General features: G+C 37.7%; 1 protein-coding gene across 1 annotated transcript in view; it reads right to left on the bottom strand.

The window, feature by feature from the left end:
• The window catches only part of LOC5565600 (major royal jelly protein 1), a 30440-nt gene extending 17920 nt beyond the window's left edge, over positions 1 to 12520 (bottom strand). Inside the window, exon 1 of the mRNA XM_021838102.1 lies at positions 12347 to 12520. The gene's annotated coding sequence lies outside the window, so the exon portion shown is untranslated. The remainder of the gene's footprint in view (positions 1 to 12346) is intronic.
• Positions 12521 to 27013: the final 14493 nt, after the last annotated feature.

The following is a 27013-nucleotide window of genomic DNA, read 5'->3' on the forward strand; positions in this document are numbered from 1 at the left end:
GAATATACTTTATGCCCTGGGAAGTTGAGAAAATATCCATCCCGAAAAGATTCTCGACCGGTGGGATTCGAACCCTAAATGGGTCGTGCACTAGAAAAGTTTGAAAACCTATGCACTAGCTAGTAGCTGCTCAAAATATGCGCAGTTGATCGTTGGTGGTGGCCGCCGACCACGCCGATCGAGCTCAAGCGCGTGCATTTGTCCAGTGTCAAGTGTAAAATATCGCCATGATAGGGGAAATTCTCACACACGCGATTCAGACGGGTTGCACCATACAACACTGTGACTAACTACAGCCATCAAATTCCAATCGCGTTCAATTATGCTCTATATCCGCTTTAGTGTGATTTTTTTTCGGTTTCGCTTTGAAACGATTGAGTGAAACTGCGATTGATGGATATATGGCGTGGTTGATCGATTATCGATCGCTGCCGGGACGCCTAGGGGAAGGTATGTTCACCGAGTGTTAAGTTCACAGTGATAATTAGGGGCATTATAGAAGCTCTAGGCGTGACCGCTTGTAGTGCTTGCTGTTTTTGCGGCTCGAACATCGAAGAAGATTCGGCACTGATCGGCGTGAAAAATGAAGTTGTTTTTTTCTGTGTTTGACGTGACCGCTCGCATGGTTCAACAACTCTGACATGAAATGAGCAATGATTGATCGCCTCAACACATGTTTTACCGATCGCACTTAACCTACCGTTTGCTAGGTAGACCTATGTACACGTGGGTTCAAATGTTAATGTTTCTAGGAAAGACGTAATTTTGCCGAACAAAAGTAATTACCGATCGTGATTTGGAGCAAATTCAGTTCTTTGTTTGTCAATAGTAAACGGCCTGGTTAGTAGTTAGATCTCTCGGCCATTTCGATAACGGCTTTATCATTCTCCAACTCCGCAGCCAACGGGTCTTTGTTGGAACAGGTTTGCAGATTTTCTACATGCTCATAACTCACCTCCAGTGAGCGGCTTTCCTTTCAGAACAGAAATGACCTTGCGGCGCTATCCAATGAGGTAAGAGCGACACAGGGAACTCGAAGAACACGGTCACCGTGTGATGTGTGAACTTATATGATTGTCAAAGCCAACCCTTTCAACCGAAACCCAAGAGGACGGAAATCATTTTTACATTTCCTCGTCGCGGAGCAAATAGTGCAAGAAAATAGATCGTTTGCGGCATTTTAGGCCCACTATTCAAAGAACAATCGAGACATTATCACTTTGTCGCAAGTAAATTATTCTAAAGTATTCCGTCTGTCACATTTCCCTTTCCATCGCGACAAGACAGGTTCGAAACGAAGTCAATGCAAGTAAGAGTTGGTTCAAAAGCACGAAAACAGTTCCTCGCTTACTGGTTTTGCAGCATGTCATTATTTTGTCATGCGTTCTGGGTGACATAACAAATTGAAACTACGTCAGACGCAGTACAGTCAGATATGAAGGGAAATCCTGTAGGACTAATATGTGAATTGTCGCACTTAACTAATTATGATAATTGTCCCGTTTTTTACCTAGGGTATTTTGGCTCAGTTACAATGTTACAGTGGGACCTGAGCAGCTGTTGTTGTTTCTTAAAACTACTGGACACAACATTTGCATCAATATTTTAGTATATAAGTGCTACTTCCAAACGTTAGACTGTTTGGCCAACAAAAACACCGCAGAAAGCCAAGAATAACACCATATAGACATTGCGCATTGTACTCTCATGCTGGCGTATACTATTTTTTCTACTAGCGAAAGTTTTGAGACTACTTGTAGCAATAAAACAATATACTTCTCAGCAAAATAAAGCAGCCTCTAGTCTAGGCAAGGGAGGAAACAAAGGGTACCGAAAATCGAGATCAGGATTTCCGAATTTGGTGGATCATGGCATGAGATCTAGGGGCCCAGATCAGAGTTGCTCGCTGTCACTATCAATGCTTAAAATTTGCTGATTTGTACAGGCTGACTACGATGCAAATCGGATAATTCCATATCACATCAACATCATGCTGTCTACTCCATCACCAGTGCATTGATGGCGAAAGACTATGGGTATCACTGATGGGTTAAGTTTAGCTTTAAATTAAGCAGATAAAATGGCAATTTATCAGTACGATATTTTTGACAGTGTTGCAGATAGATAGAAACTGGTTGGTCACTGAAAAACATGAATAGCATGGATAATGACCACGTGATCACTCATTCTGCAGTGATTATGATCTAGAGTGCGATGTCGTATCACTGCTGTTGGTCAAAGTGATATTGATAGTTCGCAAGTGATATTGATAGTTTTAGACTATCAGTCATCAGCTGATATGATTGATATTAAGCAACTCTGGCCCAGATAGCCGTAGCGGTAAACGCGCAGCTATTCAGCATGACCATGCTGAGGGTCATGGGTTCGAATCCCGCTGGTCGAGGATCTTTGCGTAAAGGAAATTTTCTCGATTCCCAGGGCATAGAGTATCTTCGTACCTGCCACACGATATAAACATGCAAAATTGGTCAATTGGCAAAGTAAGCTCTTAGTTAATAACTGTGGAAGTGCTCACGAGAACACTAATCTGAGAAGCAGGCTTTGTCCTAGTTGGGACGTAACGCCAGAAAGAAGAAGGCATGAGATCTTGAACTCTACCATGGGGTTCGCAAAGAAAGTCGCGTTTGCTGGAAACCCCTGAATATTGCGAACTTCTTCTCAAACATCTTAAAATGAAGCAGATTTTTTAATTTGGGGATGGTGCACTAATGATGTCGTGTTGAATTTCATCTTTTTCGACCCTTGCCTCGCATTTTGTATAAGACCTCCAAAAATTGTGTAAGGCTTGTCACGATTGGCTTGACCGGGGCAGTGACATTTCTTTCCAATGTCCTGGCTCTAGAGCTTTGGTTTAAGCGCCATTGCTCACTCTCTGAAGCGAGATGAAAACTTATTTTGCCCCTCTTCCTGTATACAAGGACCACATACTGTTTTCCATCAATTTAAACACATTTGGGCAAAACAATAAACAGGATTTAAAAAATCAGAGTATACAAATATTGATTAAAAATCATAATATTGAGTACTAAAAACGATCTCACCGGATTTCAGTAGTGTACCAACGTTGGAGGTTTTTGTATTCCTGGATTTTGGATCCCGCTGATACCGCCAATGATTGCATGTTGTGCTTGAAGCAATCGACGGAAGCTTTTCGGTAGTCAGTAAAGACAGCATTTTTCTTTTCTTGGGGTCTGGGCATAGCAGACGGACTATGAATGGCTCCAGATGCCAAAACTTAATTGAACTCCTTGTTGGCCAATCCTCAAACCAAAGCTACTTCCTCCAGCTTAAGTCTGGCTCACAAAATGACAAAATGCACCGTTTTAAAACAGCAGCAACAATGCGTTTGAAAAATCTTCACAGTAACAATAATTTGCATTACTACACTTCAATATTACACTTAATAAAGTATCTAATGCTGCAAATACTTAAATTAACGTGAATCTGTCAGTCGAAATGAAAATTTACGCGGAGGGAAAAAAACGCGACAGAAAATTCAAAACACGTAAGCTCGCACCTTATAATTCTTCATATTAGAATAAATAAAAAATATTGATCGGGCCTAATGGGTGGCCTAATATTAGGTTAAATTATTATTTAGTAACACTTATATAGAAATGTATTAATTTTAAGACACACCCACACACATATACTGCTGTGAATCGCAAGTCAGTCCCATCTGCATTTTCGTCAAAATTGAGTTGAGCTCAGTTTTCAACATATCTTCCAATGCCCTTTCAGCTGCACTGATGGGATAATATGATTTGTTCGGAAAAATTAAGAAAAACCAGCAAGTCAAATTGTCCCATAATGAAAAGTAACCGCATATCAGTCCCACTACGAATTTCCACACCGTGTAACACAAAAATAAACAGTGTTTTGATCATCTTTATATTTTTCTCAGAAAGATATCGTAGTGAAAGGCAAATAGTGAAAGTTTCATGAACATTTGAACATGTTCCAATCCTCTGGAATTTTTTGAATATTCGTATGGAAAACGAGTTTGAAAAATTCACAGCCCATTTTCTCAATGCCTACTTTTTACAGATGGGACTGACTTGCGATTCACGGCAGTATAAAGCTGAGAGAAACATTTATAATTGTGACAACATAATAACGCAGACAAACAGACGTCACACTCTCATCATTGTCCATCGAACAGCTTTTTAACGGACGAATCAAAAATATAGTAGGTTGCCAATCGACCACCCGAAGCGATCGCATCGTTTTTGTTCATCCAGCCAAACCTGCATAACTTTCTTGTTTCTTGATCGATTTTGCTGAAATTTTCAGAAGTTATAATTTAAGGTCTGAAAGTTTTGGAAATGGTCCAGGTGGTTCCGGTGCTATTCCGGGTTTTCTTGTGGTACTAAAATTGGCCACATCAACCTTTCAACGAATATCTCAGGACCCTGATGAACTAGACGGTTGATGTTATCGGCAAAGTTGTTCAGTATAACGAGGGGTACCCGGCACTGATAAATCTATTTGGAAATTCATCCGCTAGGTGGAGCTTATAACATTCATCTTATGAAGTCTGAAACAACCTTTTCAAATGCATCCACGTTTCAATGTATGGAGATCATGGAATAGAAAAGTTAATTAGTTAAAGTAAAAATAGGGTACCCACTAGATAAATCAGTTTGATCACAATAGAGGAACATAGAGCTGCCTGAACAATTCTGCAAAAGTTATCAATAAATAAATAAATAATTTGAAAAAAAAAATCCGTCGGATGTTGATTTTAACGGTCTAAACATTTTCACCAAAGACGGCAACGTTCTAGCTTATCGAAATTGAAAAAAAATATTATAAGCGTAACCGAATAGCATCTGAACACATTTGATTTCTATCTACATCCTAGATTTGTGGCTAAAACCTAACCGTATGAACATTAATAAAGTCAGCTTGTCAGCTTTGATATACAGACGTGTGAATGTAATTATTACTAGTGCCTCATAGCGGATGGATCTATTATCAGATGATTCATCACTGACAAATAATACCTTCCATAATCTCCTTAACAATTTTGTCGAAAACGTCTACGGTCTCGCTTATCAGGATCATAAGCTAGACAATTAAAAGATCATTCACGTCACCAATCACATTTTTAACTAACAGTTGCCGAAAATTCCCAAACAAATATATTACCGCCAGATAGTCTTTGATCTGCTAAACCCCTTTGCTGAAGACTCCAACCCTCGCGTATTTGGTTCTTGAGATACAGAGGTTTGAAGAAAATGGTTCACTACTCAAACAACCAGAAGTCGCATAACAATTAACGTAAAAAATCGTTTACTTGTGCGAACTAAATCACACCTGCATAACATGGTGAATGAAATCGTTTGATTGATGAATTTCCTCGCATAGAACACCTTTTTCTGGGTTCATCAGTGCATTTTGTTTCGTTCCGTATAAACGTACAGAGGAAGCCAAATCGATCCGTAGCAGCAGTCAAATCAACTGTGTTATCATAAATTAAGTCGTATAAGGTTACAGATTAATTCGTAATCAAATATGTACACTCGCATTGCATGCCAATTTTCGTCATATAAATTATGCACATAAATCGCCTCCACTTTTGTACGTATAACATCATCAACATCTTGAGTTATAAGAAATTTAAGAAAAAATGTTACTAGCGCCACCTAGCGGATGAATTCCCAAACAGATTTTTCACTGCCTGATAGCCCTCATTCTACTGAACTAGTTTGCCGAAAACATCAACCGTCTAGCTCATCAGAATCTTGAGTTATAGAAAATTGAAGAAAAAATGTTATTAGCACCACCTAGCGGACGAATTCCCAAACAGATTTTTCATTCCCTGATAGTCCTTATTCTACTAAACAACTTTGCCGAAAATACCAACCGTCTAGCTCATCAGGATGGTGAAATCCGTTGAAGGGATGATGTGGCCTATATTAGTATCCCAAGACAATCCTGAAGAACTCCGGAACCACTTGGACCATATTTCTAAAACTTTCAGACCTTAAGGCGAAGTAGGCCGTCATTGTTATTTGTTCGGTCAACGGTGCGATGATTGTTGATAAATAATGTCACAATTCCAAATTCATGAAAATTCGTTGGTATTCCACTAACGCATCTGAAAAAGTATCAGCATACATTTTGCATGTCGGCGCATTTTTTAAGGATCAATAAAAACTATGAGGATTGCGTTTTATCACTCTTACATTGCAATGCAAACATGGCTGCCAAAACGAATGATGGGCTACTCAGCCTTAAACTGGAACGTCAGGAACTTCTGAAAATTTCTGTTAAATCCGTCAAGAAACCAGAATTATGCAGGTTTCAGTGTGTTTTCCAGCATGGAAAGGTATGTTGACTGGATGAAGGTTAACAACCTCCCTCTGATCACGCCACACGCCATTTTTAGCAACTAGCATAAAATTCTTCTTTGCATGAAAACCTGTTGTGTAACGATTGTAATGCACTAATTTCCGTTTTATAATGCTAGAAAGACTCACATGAAAAATGACAGCTTTATGTTCATACTTTCCTGGTGAATTTATCAAATTATTTGTTGTTTTTGACGAACAAAACTAAGAAAGAATCATTCAAATCCGTTGATCCGTTCCCAAGCCAACTCGTGACATACAAACACCATTTCATTATTATTTATAGAATAGATAGATTTGCATTTTGAATTGACTGAGTTCAACTGCAAGAAAAACAATTCATGACTATCAAAACCTCATGTTTACTCTAGCACTAGGAACACGTTTCGATGCTAATAATTCTTTTTAAAAGTAAGAAGAAGTCAAAACAAGCATTTGACAACAGTCGTTTTATTTTTCCATTCTCAGCTTAGGAGTTATTGAGATGGTCATCAACTCTCCACCGTCCACACCGAGTTACCTTAGGGATGTCGAACATTTTTGTGTCAAGTGTAGTACACTCTAACCTCTTATTACGACCGTTCTTTCTACGACCGTTCTTTCTACGGCGGTTCTTTTTACGATTGAAATTAAGATTAACTACTGTTTTCATAAATGATCAATATCTTAAAACGTTATCAAAATAGAGGATCATGGTGTTCAGCAAAATTGGGTCCGTAATTTTTGAATGAATTCTTGTTTTTATTTAATTACACGAAAGAGTAGGTTCTTGCAATTACTTTAACCATTTTACCAGCTCAAATAACGGCTATAAAATATTTAAACTTTAATTTTAAAAATGGTTCACTATATGACCTTGACCCTTTTGATCATGTTTGACGTTCACTGTGTCGACAAAAATGCTTCAGGGGTTTTAGTTTTAACACTGGGGTTGTTCCTATCTGACATTTCGGAAGGGACACGGAAAATAAAATATACCAAAAATTTGAGTTTGAACTACAAGGTGTGACAAAATCAATCTAAAAAACTATAAAAAAATGTTTTTTGGACTTACACCAACGAAGGTTATTTACAAATTGAGTAAGCATGTGTTTTTGGCCTAAACTCAAACGTTTGGTACCAAAATTGGGACAGGGCTTTACGACCCTTTCGATAAGTAGATGAAGGGCTAACATGCGGTGGTCATCGACATGCGAAATTCTGCCACCAGGCGTGGGCATCGAAATTTTGTTTTTTTTTCTAATATCTCAGGATCCCGACTACTTGGAAAGATAGCGTCTTCGGCAAAGTTGTTCAGTAAGTGAAGGGCTATCATTGTTATAGCCATCAAATTCAAGATTTTGCAGCCAAGTGGCGTTAGTGAGCATGAAACTTTTGTTTTGAAAATATCTCATGACCCTGACTTTTTAGAAACATGGCGTCTTCGGAAAATTTATTCAGTAATTCAATGGCTACACCATTATTTGAGTCAAGATATTAAAGATTTTGCCACCAGGCTGCGTTAGCGAGCATAATTTTTTTGTTGTGCAAATATCTCATCTCAAGCTCTTGACCACTTCGAAAGGTAGCATCTTCGTTGAAAAAAATGTTCGGTGACTCGTCAAAATTGTTCAGTAACTCAGCTTATCCTAACCAAGAGATTTGAGATTTTGCAACCAAGCGGCGCTAGTGAACATGAAACATTTGTTTTGAAGATATCTCATGACTTTGACCACTTAGAAAGATGGCGTTTTCGTGAAAATTGTTCAGTAGCTCAAAGGCTATCATCATTTGAGCCTAGAGATCCAAGACTGAGATTCTGAGATATCCACAAAACAAAAGTTTCATGCATACTAGCACTGCCTTGTGGCAGAATTCCGTATCTGAATGTCAGCCCTTGAACTATTGAACAACTCTTCTCAAGAAACATGCCTTCCAGATCATCAGGATCTAGAGATATCATATGTTCCAAAGGTTACATTCTCCTACCTCAAAGTTCATATAGCGCAAATTGAAAAAAGCGTCCCTACCGGCCAAGTTCTCAACTAAAATAATGATTTTTAACTCCTAAACGTAAATTGAACTGAGTGCTGAAACTTTGCAGAAGACAGTACTGTGCTTTCCGTTAACGCATACGAGATATTCAACAACACCCCCAAATTAATGAATGACATAACCCCTGGGCTTCCCAACCATGTGTCTCATTAGAGACCTGATATTTGGCTTTTTCGTACCATTTTGTCAGTTTGCTCAAGATTCGATTTAAACAACGACATAATTCTGAACCCGTCTTGAAAAACTGGACTACGGTTGAGGAGTTGCTGAGCATTATTTTTTTCCATTCCGCTCAAATTTCATGTTTTTTAAGTTTTCTTATTTCTTCTTAAACAGTGTTGCCAGCCATATGAACATTTGTGCTACGGCCGACTGTATGACATGCATCACTTTATTTCCTTTGGTAAACATTCGGTATCGTTATCTTCAAAGTTTGTTGGTGTCTGCATATAACACCCCCATATAATTGGCTCTTTTGATAACAATCGAACAGTGTCTATTATCTATTATCAGAATATGAAAACATCAATGAACATTTTGGAATGCTCTCAATCCATGCTTCAGCTTTGCCGAATATCTCTGGTCAAAATTCATTTTCAAAAGCTCAATTATAATCCTGATATTTTTACGACCGATATTCTTTTTACGACCTCTTTATAACGGTCATAAAAAAGGGCGGAATGTATGTAGATTGCCCAAAAATAAGAATAAGTAAATCAACTCATTCTCACATAAACCAAAGGCCCTTTCTCTGAAATCTTCAAGTAGATTCGTTGTTGTCACAATAAGAGGAGGTCTCCTAAGACTAGATAAAAATTTAACTTTCAAAGAATCTTAAGAACAAGCGTTTAACATTAAAAAACTATTCATGTTGTTCTAATATGGACTAGCTGTTTAATGCCAAAAAGAAGGCTCTGCAGAGGATTGAAAGTAAAATTTTGAAGATGATTCTTTGGAACAGAATAACATGAGATAACCAATGTTACAAAATTGGGATGAAATTGATATAATAATCAACAAATTCAAACATAACTCGTAGCAATCTTATATTACTACGATAAGTGCTTTGTATATTTAGGTTTAGTTAGATTCAATTTGTTTGTAAACGTTTTAAACTGCTGCGGTAAATGAATATAATATGGTCTTTAAGAAGTGATAAAAATAGCCTAATTGAGTTTTACCAAATTAAAATGATAATGATGCCCAAACATATGTGAACTACCCAGCGTGCACTTTTTGTAGGACATTTCGAAACTTACCACATGATTTAGAACATGTGTCGAAAATTTGATGTGGACATTTGCTGCCCATAACTGCAAAACAGTCACATTCGACATTTTTGACGATTTCGAGTTAATACCGTGGAACATCATCAAATCATCAATACTTCCGACTAACTTAATAAAATCTGTGAGATTGTTCTAGAAAATTCGGAAAAAATACCAAGTTGTTTTGTCACATTGCTTAACCCTCTAATACCCAACCCCGCCTTTAGACGGGGTACACTTTGGAATTTTGTGTATTTTTTGGTAGCTCGGAAATCAAAATGATTTTATTTTTGGCTTATACCTTGACTCATAACACGCATATAAGAAAAGTTTTTTATGACTTTTGAAACTTTTTTGTATTTTTAGAAATTGTTTGAAAAATTGCATTCTTATATAACCTACAAATGCCTGGGCTTCATTAAACGTGTAATATAAAAAATCGTACCTTTTATATTTTTCTACGATTAACCTATCACAAACGAAGAGCCTGGTGGTATTAAAATCATTTCAAACCTGTTTTTCCGTTAGTTACACGGAAAATAAAATACGCTCCGAAAAAAAAATAAAAATTTAATATTTTTCAAAATACCGTAACAATTAAAATTTTTATTATTGCCAAAAATCAACAACTAGAAAAGGCTTCAAGAAAAAATGAAAAAAGCTAGGGATGTTCAAAAATAAAAATTATAAAAATCAAAAACCAAAATTTAAAAATTTGCGAATAAAAATAAATAAATGCCCAAAACGTGTTTAGAACGATTTTAGATAACGAAAAATAATACTTAAATCGAAAATAAAAATTTGGGTATTAGAGGGTTAATATAACCGCATAACAGTCACATTGAGATTATACATGGGCCTCGTAATGTTGTGACAAAGAAATTTCTATCAAAATTATTTTCTGACTATTCACCCAATATGTGAGATGAGCTGTACAAAATTTTAGCTTCATATAAGCATTGTTGAATTCTTGGTAATTTTTTGAAATTTTGGGGCCTTCCCATACTGATGAGAAATTCATACTTGGTACTCCATTTACTCAGTGCCTACTTTTGTCGAATGTTACAAATATGCAGTTATGGGCAGTTTGGAACTCATACTTATCCACGGAAGGGGTGGAAAGGGTCCAACATCGGGGTTTTTATGTCGACGTCATATATGGACGGTCACTATCCTTATTCGTGTAGCAGTACCTGAAGAAACATATGTATGCAAAGCTATAACCTTTCAGGTAATCCTTCAAAAAACCAGTTCATCGATCAGGTAAAAGTTGTGTCATAACTACATACACTTCAGTCATGCCCTCCACACTACCCCTTATGCCGTTCTGAAAAGCCAACTTTCATAATGAATTTTATACCAAATATACATACATATTTATGACATGCACACATTTCCTAATTTATAAAATTTACGACATGCAGACACTCCTTCATTTAAATTCACTCGCTTCATTATTCTTCTCGACAATCTGGCTGACTATCTAGCCGCCTTCAACTTTCTCTTTCGTTTAGCTTTTTGATGCATTAAAATTCTTCTAATTTGAAACCATCAATCTTGCAGCGATTACTGATTTACAATCAACTCAATTTGCATTCTTTGTACTCAGCACTACTCCAATAGTACTCATATAGCTAGTCGGACGCTTGATCAGTCAGCTGCTAATCTTATCTGATGCATTTACCTACGATTGATGATATTTGTGATGGTAGAGTAAAATCACACCAGAATCCGCGGCCGGCTTTCGAAAACATGTAACTAGCATTGATAGCAGATAGGGCTGAACACTAGTTCTACACCTCCATGATTCATTTAGTCATAGGGGAGTTTTTGTTGGTCAAATTCTCGGAAACTTGACTCTAGGATGCACTCTTATAGGAAGAAATTTGTAACCACCTTTGATCTTAGTTGGTTTTCATTTTCTTGACATTATATCCCCTCTGGGGCAGAGCCTGCTTCTCAGCTTAGTGTTCTAGGAGCACTTACAGAGTTATTAACTAAGAACTTTCTTTGACGAATTCACCATTTTACGCAATCGTTTATCATGAGACAGGCACGATCATACTCTATGCCCAGGGATGTCAAGGAAGCAGCGGATTTTACCACTAAGCTAATAAAGGTCTAATTGATTTCATAAAACTCAAATGACGAAATGAATCGAAAATGGCGCGAAACGGAAACATGTCCCCACTTCAATGTATTTATTGTGCTAGATATGCCACTGTGCAATCCTATCCGAAGACATTCGTGTAGTAGATTAATTCAGCTTCCGTTTCCTTTATAAATAAGTCCTCGCCATAAATCCGTCGATCAAAGTCACATCGTCTATTTATGAAACGATTCTCGTCGGCCGTTTCTTCACGCAACAAACACTTTGAAAGCCATCGTTCTTGAAATCCGTCAAACGTCCCCGCCTCGTCTACTCAAACAGCGAACCGGCCACGGCAAACCGTTGAAAACATTTTCCAACACCACTGGACATAGTTTTTCACCAAACATTTTTTGTGTTTCGTTTTTTTTTAACATGACATGCAACCACGCAATCTGCACAACCCACAAACAACGTGAATCGATCGCCGCCACAAATCGCGATCACACCCAACGATCATTTTGTTATTCTGTGCACCACCGACGACAAAAGCCATCACTTTGAGATTCATTCCTCACCTATTCCGTACGCGATTTAAAAGGCAAATGCCAATTTTTCAATTTTCTCCAGACACAAAGATCACCGGCCGCGATCGCCACACTTGTAACTGCACACTTCGCGCCTCGAATTTAAATCCCGTTTGAATACGTCCGATCGGTACGCCTTCGGTGCATCGACTGAATGATCGCCACCAACCATCGGAGAACTTTATTGATAGCTTCATGACCATGGAAACGAACGCAGCCGAACCAAGACACGATCGCGGACCAGCCCCCGGCGAAGATCACGAATCACGATCGCCACAAGCAGTACAAAAAAAAACAAAACTCCGATCCGAACCCTTGTCGGAAGGCATCGGCCGGCGGCGGTGCCGATATCCGATTACCTACTAAGCGCAGAAAGGGGAAAATAGGATAAAGGAAATCTGGCTGACCTGATCCGGTCAGCTGGACAAGTTGCGAACAAGTTGCTTACCGCGCTTAACCGGAACTTGGGAGCTTCGACGAAGCCCCTGGCGCAGCAACGTGGTCGAACCGGAGTATGAGAAACCGATGCCAGCGGTGTCCGGTCAAGGGATTCATTCGCTCTGAGGAGTTTGATAATTTAATAAAAAAAAACACAGAACCTTATTCGATAATTGATTTGTTTTAGAAACAACGGTCATAACTTGAAAAATCAATCAGTAATCGACTTGTGGGCTAAGTTAATTGATTTTCAAACAATTACTGTAATGCAAATAAATGATACCCAATGGAAAGGACATATCCATGGCTTTCTAGGACAGCAAACTGGAACAGCACAATGAGAAAATGTTAACCCCTAAGATAAGACAGATCTACCGGTTAACTGCAAACATTGATAACACTAGATTGTTTTTGCCTTTCTGGTGTACCAGAAACCCAATTAATGTATGTATGACAAGGCTACCGCATAATTGCGTAGAAGGATTAAATTAATTTAAATTAAACATAACAGTTCTTGATTACTCGCGTATAAAGATGATGTTCGTTTCCACTTCATTATTGAAACTAACGGCCATGATTCCGCTACCAGCAAAGATGGCCTGTGATTAAGGATCATCGATACTACTAGACAACTGGTGAAATAGAAATGGTGATGCTTTCTCCCGAATAAATCACATGCTGTTCGATAAATGGCAATTCTCAAATTTCACAGATGTGAGGATGTTTAGAGACATCGACTCGTATCATTTATCAAGTAGTAGCTGAAATTTGGGTGCGGATATCCAACGTTAGGAGATCCTGAATGAAGCGATGTAGCGCTTGTTAACGGTACCAAACGACCAGGGATTAAACTTTGATAAAATTGAAAGTATCTCTCACCGATCACTCTCTGTAACAATCATGATCCGCAGCACATCATGAGAGTCTGTTTATCATCTTCTGCTGCATCTCTGATTACATCTACAATAGTGCGTGATAACTTTGTTGGGATTATTCGCTTCTGTTATTATCAAGCTTGTGAAAACTTGCGAAACATTGCTGATCATGGGCCGATACATATGTGATGCTTTTCCTCGCTTGCTTTGATCTTGCTTCGAAATCAAATGAGAACGAATTCTGCAATGCCTGGCCATGACATATTTCTAGTGTTGGTCTTAATGCTCCTTTCACCTTCCAACCACCTCACGTAGCGGAGTCTGGGGCAAGTGCTTTTCAATAACAACGAGATTTTTGTTTGTTTTTGAATTTATGTTTAACAATACATTCCCTTATGATTCTGAATAAAATGTACAAAATATAATGTAAATTGCTGCGTTTTTCCCGTATTTGCATCTGTTAATTTAAATTGATTTCAGTGATTTTTATAAGATTTCATTTTTTTAATAACAAATTTATAAGAAATATTTTTTTCTGATCGTGCAACTGTTCAATTGTGTAAGTTGTTGCGACATTTGAGATAAACAAGGATTTAGTTTTACGCAGGAAATCCAGTTTAGTTGAACTCCATACTTTTTGGGGCAAGCTTGCTACCTATTTGGTAAAAGAAAATTGTTGGAGTAAAATTTATGAAAATGTTTTTGCTCCCAAAGTGATTTTTTCCAAATATTTAATATTAATTAAGTTTTTCGAAGTGTTAAACACCTTTCTTACTTATCTACATTATGTTTTTACGTTATTTGATACTGATCAAGTGTGATATTATACAAATTCGCCGTAATTCATGGTAATACATATTTCGAATGAAATGGAGACAAAAATAACAATTTCAGTTGTTCAAATTGACAAGTAGAGAATTCCACATGTGATAAACCTTTTTATAAACCATCCTCTTATGACGGTAATTAAAAAAAAAGTTTTCAATTACTTATTAACCTCTGCTTTGTAAGTAATATACATAGAAAATAGGGAAATTTTCATTCCATGTAGAAAGTCATGCCCATTTGTCCCATTGTGGTGAAAAAATCGTTATTTTACATGATATTTGAGGAGGTCCAAATCCACTACTTTTTGAATTGATTTTATTTTAAAATGGCTTAGTGATTATGAGAAGGTAAAAACTAACATCATAAGGCTAAATTGATGGGATTGTTAAGCTTTTATTAAGGTGGGGAACAATTTGATTAAGGTGGCACATTTGCCCCAAATTCCGTTATATCCGAAAATAAATAAATTTATCGTGATGCCTGCACATGTTGATAAGAACCGAAAACTATGAGTTTCATAAATGAATTTGCATGTCTGGGCAAAGTTTAAAAAAATCGTAGGGGCCGTTATGAACTTACGCCCTCTCGATGGTATAAGTCCAGAAATTCAAATGAAATTAGAGCTATTTAAACAGGTTTTCATTGGTCGTAATTATCATTTGGAATTTGCCATAAAAACTATATAAACATTTGGAATTTGTAACTATCGAAAGCAAATGGTAGCTTATCCCGGGATCCCGGGATTACTCAGATTTACGATAAAACAAGTATTTTTTTTTTCAGATCTAAGTGAACCTTTAACAATACAATTTGTTAGCAATAAAATATAGCATTAGCGTTAGCGTAGTTACGGTATACTTCGTAGATTAGATACTAGCAACATTCATGTGTCATTTAATAATTTCGTTCAGACTGCTTTCAGGAACAAGGCTGGAGAGTCAACCTTGGCTTGGCCCAATCGTGAACAATGTTGCCAAAAGCACGAATATTGCTATTCCTGGCACCGCCCATCTTTACCGTAACTCAAGGGCCTCATGGAGGTTGGGAGAGGTGTGAGGTCAGGATTCGCCCGAAAAGCTAGCGGTGGACACAAATAAGTTGTTGTTTAAGTTTAATTATTTAATCATTTAAATACCAACCAACAACGAAAAAAAAAATATTTACAGTTTAGTCGATTACATTTAGAACGATTGTGATTTTCGGCTCATTAAACAGTAAAAAGAAACCCATCCCTCCGGACTCATCGGATTGGTCCAAATAAAATGAAAAAAAGTTCTACATTGAATACAAAAAATCAAAACCAGAACCCCGACCGAAAAACAAGAAGAAAAAACATTAACACGAAAAAAACGTCAGAGAATTCCGAATAAACGAGAAAAAATGTCGAACTACACTCCAACCTCTTTTTACGACAGTTATCGGGGAGTCGTAAAAAGAATCGGTCGTAAAAAAACAAGGTTATAATTAAGTTTTTGAAAAATACAACATCTAGATTTGAAAATACTGATCCGAGATGTTCGGCAAAGTTGAAACATTGATTGAGAACTTTCCAAAAAGGTCATTCAAAATATCATATTCTGATAATAGATGGCAACACTGCTCGATTGTTATCAAAAGAGCCTATTATATGGGAGTGTTATATGCAAATACCAACAGATTTTAAAGATATTGATACCGAATTTTAACCAAAGTTCAAGGAAGTGTTGTGTGCTATACAGTCGGACGAAACACAAATGTTAATGTTGCTGGCAACACTGTTTAAGAAGAATTACCTTTAGCGGATATTTCTGGATCCTGACCACTTAGAAAGATGGAGTTTTCGACAAAGTTGTTCAATAACTCAAGAACTATCATTATTTGAGCCATGAAATTCGGAATTTTGCCACTAGGCGGTGCTAGTGAGCGTGATATTTTTATTTTGCGGATATCTCAGGATCATGACCACTTAAAAGGATGGCGTCTTCGGTAAAGTTGACCAGTAACTCAATGACTATCATTATTTGAGCCATAAACTCGAAGCATGAGCATGAAATTTTTGTTTTTCGGTTATCTCAGGATCCTGAGCAGGATCCTAGGATCTTCGGCAAAGTTAATCAGTCGCTCAAAGACTATCATTAGAAAAGCCATGATATTTGAAATTATGCCACTAGGTGGCGCTAGTGAGCATGAAATTTTTGTTTTACGGCTATCTCAGGATCCTGACAACTCTGGAAGATGGCGTCTTCGGCAAAGTTGTTCAGTAGCTCAAGGACGGAACCGTAAAAATAATAAAAACCGAGAAACTCTCCATAATTGAAATGCAACGTTATATCCTTTATAAAGGAACAAACTCACCAGATGCACCTGCGAAGCTTCTAGAAAGTACACCCTGTTGAAGTCAAACCGCCGGCCAAAAACTAGCACCTTGTAAAGCACTCTTTTAGGTCTCATCTAACTTTAATAAGTTTAAGAGTCTAGAAAACACAATTCTATACAAAAAGACTCAGATTTTTTTTTCTATTTCATGGTGCTTCAAAATCCACCCCGGTGCCGTAGGAGATTCGGTAGTGACCGACCAATTTGTTAGCAATAAAATATGACGATAAAAGTAACTTTCCATGACAAAGAGTTAATTTCAAAATTTTATTTTGTATATGACTTTTATTCAAATGGAGTAACTAATCAAAAATCAAAGCTTAGCTTGACTTATTACTGATTTTCTGTTTGATTTTTCCAAATTCTTTATTATAGGTGTGGTAAACATTTAAGTCATAATATCAAAACAATTTGCTTCAGAAAATTGAAAAGTGGCAAAAGTTTGGAGAACAATCGAAACGTTCAAAATTATTGAAGGTATTGAGGCGGATCATGCTAAAGTCTTAGTAATAGAATTTTTCAATTTAATTTTAGATGTTGTCTCAGATTGGCTTCCTCAGCATTGGCTTATAAAAACCATTAGCCATGAAGAGAAACACAAAAAAAAACTTAACATCTAGACAAATTAAAATATTGTTTACTTATTTGATAGTTTGGTATTTCATGAAAACTATTCCCTATTAATTCTCTCTCGTTTATGCCACTTTTCTAGTTTAGCCAATTCAGATTGGGTCTGAAAAAAAATTGTCGTCGTTTTACATTAAAATTTAGTGGTTTTTACCAAATGATACGTTTATTTTGGGATTCTCGGGTCGTTAAAACTTGTATCCCGTGAAACGTAAAACCCTAAAATTCCTCAAATCCCTGGATGTTTTGTCCCAGGAAGAGACACTCTACAGGGAGAGAGGAAATGAGTTATAGAACACAAACCTAGTGCAACTGCGATCCAAGAAATCATCGAGTTAGCCATGAAAACAAGCTTTTCCTACAGTTATCTAACTTGATATCAAGATATCGAGTAAGGATGAGTTGACTGTAGAATCAAAAAAAAAAATACTAGGAACTGAAAATAATTCAAGTGGAATGACTATTCTTATCATGCCAAAAAATCCCAAAACGAGTTGTTAAATTTTGCTCCCGACACAACAAAACTCTTGTATAGTTTACAAAAATTTGATGAGTTTTTGCAACGCTTCTCTTAGTCAATACCTGTATTTGAATACGTTTACATACATCGTAACTAAACATAATCAAGATGTTTAATATTTTTTTTAAATAAAGGTCTTAACGACCACTGAAGTCAAAGGAATTCAAAATTGTACATTGGTTGTTCGGTTGAGCTAAAGGTTTCTCATTTCTCTGAAGAGCTATCAGTGTAAGTGTTTTCGTAGAATGTACAGTAGTTGAAAAGTAATACTCACTTACGACCATTGTAAAAGTTTCGCGAAAATTTATGATTTTCCAGAAACTAAAACTGAACGTTGCACAAAACCCATGAACAATACTGTATAAACCATATTTTAAAAATGTTTTTGAATTCATTTCAAGATGAAAAATCTTGATTCCTATTTATTGGTGTTCTCTTTGCAGGAATTGTAAATTGTACTACAGTCAAACATCCATGAGTCGATATCTGAAGGGACCATCGATTCATGGAAATATCGAGTCGTGGAAACAAATCCTTTGGAAAGCTGTTTGAGGGGACCATCGTAGTAACCATGAAATTTTGGTTTTAGTATGGTTCCATGAGTCGATATCGAGTTATGGAACATCGACTCATGGATTTATTCAGATTATTGTTCAATCACGTTTAAATGTTGTCAATGATAACACGCTGCAAAAGTTTTTCAGATTTACACATTTTTATAGGCTCAAGTTCTGTGAGGCATTACGGATCCAATATTACAGTTGTTATTATTATTCATAGACTATTATTATTATTTTCAATACTTTTTCACCACTAAACAACTCTGTTCTGGTTTTTACATAGGGGAGGTGAACCAGTTTTGGCCACTCTAAGGAAAAATATTGTTTATATATACATCAAACGACCTTTGGTTACTGTCAATACATTAAACGAAAGCTTTCAATCCATGCACAACAGGGAAAACATAAGAACTAATCAGAAACTTTGTTTTTTTTTTGTATTAAGAATAGGGGTGGCGAATACTGGACCACTTGCACCAGTATTCGCCACGATTTTAATTTTGGTTCCTGAATTCGCCACCTACGTTGATTTCTTATGGAGGGTGGCGAATCAGGAACACCATGGCGAAAAAATGGGAGCAAAAATTTTAAGGAAAATGTTTTTTTCTATTATTTTCTGAGAAAATTTTGCGGTTTCTAAGAAGTACCATCTTAAAGCAATTTAGCGAACACTAAACAATTGGCAAGCATATATGTCGTACAACGGTATATAATCCGGGGTGGCGAATAACTGGTACATGGCGAAAACCGGTACACCTTCCCTATTCTGAATCTAGGATAAAAGTAGAACCAGAAATCATGTTGGTGCCCTGAACACAATTTGAATTTGAATAATGAACACAAGATTTAGGTTTTTTCACCGTGCATACATTCCCATGCAAAAGTTTGGGGTCACCCTTTTAAAAACATATAATAGTAATTTAAGCAACAAGTTGCATAATGATGATTTTTACAGCACGAGTTGAACATTTATCCAACGAGGCTCGCCGAGTTGGATAATTACAACAAGTGCTGTAAAAATCGAGTTCTGCAACGAGTTACGTACAACATTTTTTGCAATTTCGTAGAAGACCACTTGAGGGTATCACAAACCATATCAGAATGCATTCACCATTATTTTGCATGTTTTGAAAATTGTTAGGTAATGATTTATTACGCAACTCAAAACAGTTGAGTAATGAAAATGCGTTGCGTAATATTCATAATGCAACTAACTCATTAGCAGTATTGTACTGGATATCAAAAATTGAATGTGCCGTGCGTGACATAGTGCTTCACATAAATCAAGTTGCATAATCAAACATCAAGTACCTAATCGAACATCATCGATCACCTAGTAAGATGAAGCAAATTGCGAAATGTCACGAAACACTATAGGAACAATAGCGTTTCGCATTGGATGGTTAGAGTAAGGTGGGGCAAGAGGACGTTTCCGAAATTACAAAGCAACGAGTTTCTTCTATCATACAGTTCATTGAAAAACAATATATCCTACCTAAAACGCACTCTACGAATGCTAATATTTGTTCTTAGCATGCTCTACAAACGTTTAACAACTATGAGCACACTAATGCCCCACCTTACTCTACTGGAGCCTATCCGAAGGAGGTGTCAAACTAAATTAATTACAACTAACAACGGTAGCTAATCGAGCACGCAGTTAAAAACAGTAAAAGCTAAGTGGTTAATAAGCCTTGCGAAGCATTTATAGCATGATGGGTGGTCGACATGATGGATCTTTTAGGCTCATTAATGCACATATGCAGGTATGCAGGCTCTCTGCCAAGTACAGCCCATATGGGAAGCAATTGTTGATCAAATATGATGCAAAAGATGGTATGGTAGCTTAACACCAATGTTCCACCCACAATACAGATTTTTACGTTAATTTAATTAATGGTTGAATTTGTTTTGCCGCAAGGTCCAAACAACATTTACTCTGGGATTCACTACATCTTGAAGTGTGACGCAATCGGCTGATCCTGTACTGATCACATTGTTCATATAGCAATAAATTAATGCAACAGGAATATGGTATGAATCAGAAACTCAAAGTATGTTTTAATTTGTAAGTTCATCCCTGATAACAATAAATTAACCTTTGTATACCAACTAGGGCCCCCTATTCCTTAGCCGAATGGTTAGAGTCCGCGGCTACAAATCAAAGCCATACTGAAGGTGTATGGGTTCGATTCCCGTTCGTTCCAGGATCTTTTCGTAATAGAAAATCCTTTACTTCCATGGGCATAGAGTATCATCGTACCTGCCACGAATGCGAAAATGGCAACTTTGACAAAAAAAGCTCTCAGTTAATAACTTTGGAAGTACTCATTGAACACTAAGCCAGTAAGGAAGTAAAGCCAAGAAGAACCCAAAAGACTTTTGGATTTTCATGTATTCAAAGAACTGTCCAAATGTCATTTCCAATCGGTTTCCTCAAAGTAAATGGCATCCGATCCTGGGTTATCTCAATTTGCAAGGGTAGTATTATGGAATCGGTTCATCTAATCCAGGCCTGCCCAACCTTTTTGGCACTTTTTCGACATAAATGGTTGGCGTTCGCAAGAATAGACCGATATGAACAAAATTAGTCGCAAATGAAAGCTTGTGTAAGTCATGCTGTAAAATTTAAATTTATATCAAACTCTTTGCTACCTTTGCAATTAAGTCCAAAAAATGATCCGGCCCGCGGGATTGTTGTCGAAAAAAAGCCAAAAAGGTTGGGCAGGCCTGATCTAATCTAATGGTTCTGGTGTTATTCTAGATTTTTTTGAGATCGAAACCTGTCGAAATGTGATTCGCTTTATCATTTCGCTTTTTTAATGAGCGATGTTCGAGATTTGTGTACATTAATCACTATCGATGAATACAATCTTAGATAAATTCGGGACAAAAGTTCGCAGTGGGTCTTTTTCCAACACACGGCCCAGAAATCCTAGCAGCGCTGCATGAGTTTGATACCTTATTAGGTCGATTACAGATATCAACATACACAATTTATCAAATTATTATGAATATATGAATGAACTTGTGTTTGAGCCGTTTTGATCTATTATTTAAAAAAAAAAAAACAATAATAGTTTTTCACAAAGGCAGTTAGAAAAAAACTTAACATACTCTACTAACTTTCAGTTCTCTATGATTATTTGTAGAGTGCATACTATCTGGTACCTAGCATACCGAACAAAAGTTCCACTAGATTTTCAAAGCAAAAAACATTGAAATGTCTTCAACTTCTTCAGTTTCAGAAAATCGCATAAGATAAATACTAGAGACGGGTGAATTGTGGAAAAAAAAATCTTTTTCATTCTTTAAAAGGTGAAACTTTATTTTCGATATTCTGGACCAGCTGAAGAGTAACATTCCGAGTAGGGAAGGTGTACCGGTATTCGCCATGTACCAGTTATTCGCCACCCCAGATTATATACCGTTTTACGACATATATGGGTGCCAATTGTTTAGTGTTCGCTAAATTGCTTTAAGATGATACGGAAAAATTCTTAGAAACCGCATAATTTTCTCAGAAAATAATAGAAAAAAATCATTTTCCTTAAAATGTTTGCTCCTTTGCACCTATTTTTCGCCACCTGTTCCTGATTCGCCACCCTCCATAAGAAATCAACGTAAGTGGCGAATTTAGGAACCGAAATTAAAATCGTGGCGAATACTGGTGCAAGTGGTCCAGTATTCGCCACCACCATTTTAAATACAAAAACAAAGTTTCTGATTAGTTTTTATATTTTCCCTTCTGAGCATGGATTGAAAGCTTTCGTTTGATGTATTTACAGTAACCAAAGGTCTTTTGATTTATGTATAAACAATATTTTTCCTTAAGGTGGCCAAAACTGGTATACCTACCCTAGTTTGTACAAAAAGTGTATTTCCCTAGCATTGAAACTCCCTCTCTCCTTTTTTTTAATTTTGAGTCCTTTTTTTCAAACTCACTTTACAAGATCATGCTAAAGAATCAATCAATGCTAAACAAATAATTCAGAAATTTCTCAATTTTTCCAATATTTTGACCATAATGGATCCTGTTAAGTAGTAAAGCATCATGGCTGCCTCACAATACGATAATAAGCCACCGTCTCTAGTTCTCTTGTAGGTAAGTAAAAACACTGAACAATATTCCATTTTTTGAACAATATTTATTTTTCTTTCAGCAATTCCTTCGGGAAATTCATACAGAGACCCCTCCAGGAATCATCAGGTTATTTCTCCGGGGGAAAAAATAGGAAATCCTGCAGTAGTTCGTTCATGGATTCCACTACGAATACATCTGAAGATTCCTCAACGAAGTCCTCCTACCGAAATATCCAGGAGTTATTCCAGGAATTCTACCGAAGTTTCTCCGATGTGTCCAACAGGATTTCCTCCAGAAATTCCTTCGGGGGTTTTCTCCAGAAATTCCTTCAGGGTTTTCCTCCAGGAATTAATCAGGGGTTTTCCTTTAGGAATTCCTCCCGAAATTCCTTCGGGAAATTTTTCAAAGGATTTATCCGGAGACTTCCTACAGGAATTTCTCTGGGAATTTGCACCAGGAATTTCTCCGGGATTTCCTCCAGGGATTCCTCCGGAGATTTTTTCCAAGAGTTCCTCCGGGGATTTCCTCCAGGAACTCGTTCGGGGATTACCTTCAGGGAGTTCCTCCAGGATGTTCTTTGAAGGTCCTTCATGAATTTCTTCAGAATTCCTCATGATTTTTTTTCGGAGTTCCTCCGGAAATTCTTTCAGATTTCTACCTAAATTTTCTTTGGAGCTCAACAGGAAATTCCTTGAGCATTCTCCGGAGTTCACTAGAAATTCTTCTAAAGTTACTCCAAGAATTCCCCCAGAGTTCATGCGAGTAATCCTCCAGAATTCCTCCGGAAATTTCTCACGAGTTTCTCCTAGAATTCCTCCGTAGTTCCTTCTAAGTTCTTTCTGGAATCCCTTTCACCCAGAATTCCCACCAGAGTTCTACCAGCAATTATTCGGAAGTTCCTCCGGAGTTCCACCATGAATAGCTCCGAAGTTCTTCCATAAATTCTTCCGGAGTCCGCCTAGAAACTCTTTTGAATATGATTTAGCTTTTTCCTCAGTAGTTCCTTAGGAGCTCCACCAGTAATTCCTTCGTTTTTCCTCCATAGTTTTTCTAGGAATTTCTTCGGAGTTCCTCAAGCAATAACCTTGGAGGTCTTACAGGAACGCTTCAGAAGTTTCTCTAGGAATCACTCCGGATATCCGCCACTGAACCCACCGGAGTTCCTCTATGATTTTTTCTTTCAGATACCCTCAAGGTAAGTCCTTCGGAGCTCCACCGATAATTCCCTCAGATTTTTTCATGGATCCTCCAGCAAATCCGCCGGAGTTTCTCCAGTAATTCCTTCGGAGTTCCTCCAGTAATTCCTTCGGAGTTCCTTCAGGAATTCTTGCAGGGTTCCTCCTAGAAATTCTTCAGAATTTTCAATGAGTAGACTTCATCATCCAGAGTTCCTTCGGGAATTCCTCCACAGTTCCTCCAAAAATTCATTAATGAGTTCTTCCATAATTTTCATCGGGAGTTCCTTCAAGAATTTCTCAAGACTTTTATTTCTAAGAATTCCTAAGTCCTCTCCTATGTCGTAATTCCTCCGGAAATTACACGATAAGTTCCACTACGCAAAGATTCTTAAGTCCGCCAGAAATTCATCCAGGATGAATGAACTGTTTCGCCAGGAACGCCTTTGTAAACTTCGCGATATGTTTTAATGCGCTTTCCTCCTTCTTATGTGAATTTCTACAGAAATTCCTCAAGGGATTCAGATTGAATTTCGCTTTTTCCAAACATCAGCAACATGTTTATTTTTGTTGATCACGTTCGAAATGGATCGGAAAAAAATACAACAACCGGTATGAACATGTGTGCGACACGGAAAAAATGAGACACTCAAAAATTATGACCAAAAATTTATTTTAAATCAGATACGTCTCAAATTTTCAGGGATTAAATAGTTATATATTAGCTACGTTTTGGCAAAATTTATTTATTGAATTTCCTCTCCAAGCTGAATGCTCGTACATTTCTCTTAACACTGCTAATGAGACCCTGGGCGTAGCTTCGCCCATCTTTCTTACACAATTTCTCCCAGTTTTTCTTCAAGGCTACATTTTACGAAGTTCGGGTGTATTTGACGGGATCACCTTCTTCGGGACCACATTAGCGCCCTTCGCTTCGAACCAATCCATTACAGGCGTGGCCTAATGGCATGAAGCGAGATCCAGCCAGAACAGCGTGGGACCACAGTAAGAGCGGAAGAAGAGCAGCAAGTGCTTCTGCAAGCATTCCACTCGATAAATCTGCCCGTTTATGGTGCTGGTTGTAACAAACGGCCTGCTGTACCGTCCGCACTCGCAGATCGCCAGCCACAACAAGTACTTTTTCGCGAATTTGTTCATCTTTCTCTCCCGGAACTTTTCCGGAAACTTCATGCGGGACGTACCGACAAAAAACTCGAGGCCGGGGATTTGTTTGGTGTCCGCCTTGATGTATGTCTCGTCGTCCATGACGAGACAGCCTGGCTTGACCAGCCACTCACGGTAGAGTTCCGCGCACGCAATTTGGCCACCGTGTTTTGCTTGTCAGTCCGGTTTGACACCTTCCTGACCTTGAAAACACATAGCCCAACCCGCTTCATGGCCAACCACTTCGACGAATTGACCTTTTTGACTACGTCTCGGGTGGAATGGTTCGGGTTATTGTTAAAGTACTGCCTTATCTTCCGTTTTCGGTTTTCGGCTGCTTTCAGCGCGCCGCTCGATGGTCTTCGTCTCCTGGAACATCTTCGCACCGCGGGACACGGTGGTATGGTGGATTCCAAGCCTTTTGCCGATCCATCTGTGCGACTGACCAAGATTATCGATCACCGCGCCCAAGATTTGCTTCTTGTTTCGAATGCATCTTGAAAACTACTTGACAGATCGCGATAAAATTTTTAACACTCTAAACTAGTATTATCCAAAATTCCATAAATTTTTACCCACGCGACCGCACAGAAATTATTGCAACAACTATTCGAATATGATAAATGGCCAAAAATCAAAAAACAAATGCATCGGATCATGTAAAATTTACCTATTTCTGTTGATGGAAGTTTCTTCCATTCAGTGATCGTGTTCGTTGTTCTGGTTGTGGTAAAGCACTTGAGCGACTCTGACTGCATACTTTTATCAATTATCAGCCAAAGTAAATGAAAATGGCTATTGAGTATGCAAAGGATAACCGAATAGGAACATTGTATGACTCAGATGGTGTCTTAGTTTGTAAGGTCATCGTGATAGCAATCGAAAGTTCAATTTAAACCGGAAAAGAATACTACTAGTCTACTAAGCCAGGACTTAGATTTGAAAAAGGCTTATTTGATAAAGAGAATCGACGAAAGAAAAAACAATACATGTTATACCTATCAGGCACCGCGCTTGTAGACCGGCATTGCTCCCAGCAACTACAAAAGTATACCGCAGAAAGCCTATACCTGTCGAACGACGCCGCAAGCTATCCACGTGCTCGCGCTCACGTTCTCGTTCAGTTGGATCTCTCACCAAAGCGGCGCTTAGTTACGTCCGATTGGCTTTGGATGATTGCGTCCGTTGGTTACCCTTTAGTGGTACATGAAAATTCAGTTGCAGTTCCTTATTGATTTGCGCAGATGGCTTGATTGCGCACTCGAGCCCTTTTTTATATCTTTCATTGATATCCAACGTGCATTCCTTTGTAGAGTAAGAGTCTCACAGGCAAAGTGACCTCCATTACACATCTCTATTTATCACTTAATATTAATGAATGAGGGGGTTCAACCAAACCACACATTAGATACCTGTCAGCACTTTGTCACCTGCTTGAATATTAATGGCTCCAGGTTCTATTTGCGTTTCGCAAGTTGTGTTGATTTGCCGGGCGTGTCGTCATCTTGACATGACTTCGAGAACTGAATCCACTCGGTTGTTGACCGGTCGCCGCACAGTGGTGCATGGCCGGACATAACCTCACAAACTTATGTTATTGAAACCACACCAAACGTTATAGTCATTTCTTATGTCTAGATGTTCTGTGTTAGGCAACACTATTATCCTAATTTGGAAAAACTAAATTAAGCTTCTATTAACATTTTGTTAAGGGGCGATCCATTAATTACGTAAGACAATTTTCGGGGTTTTTCAACCCCCCCTCCCCCCATGGTAAGATTTTTTGTATGAAAATTAAAAATAAATTGTATGGCACGTAAGAAATCTCAAACCCCCCTCCCCCCATAAACCCTTACATAATTAATGGACAGCCCCTAACGCCATATTCCAATTAACTTAACCTAACTTAACCTTGATATAAATATAACGCCTTAATCGAGACAATAAAAGATTCGTTTTTTGTCTAAAATTATTAATAATTATATTTGACATGTGTTCCAATGTTTCAACATTGGATATTCTATGTAACTCA

Source organism: Aedes aegypti, chromosome 1 (assembly GCF_002204515.2).
Source record: "Aedes aegypti strain LVP_AGWG chromosome 1, AaegL5.0 Primary Assembly, whole genome shotgun sequence".
In the NCBI taxonomy this organism is placed as follows: Eukaryota; Metazoa; Arthropoda; class Insecta; order Diptera; family Culicidae; genus Aedes; species Aedes aegypti.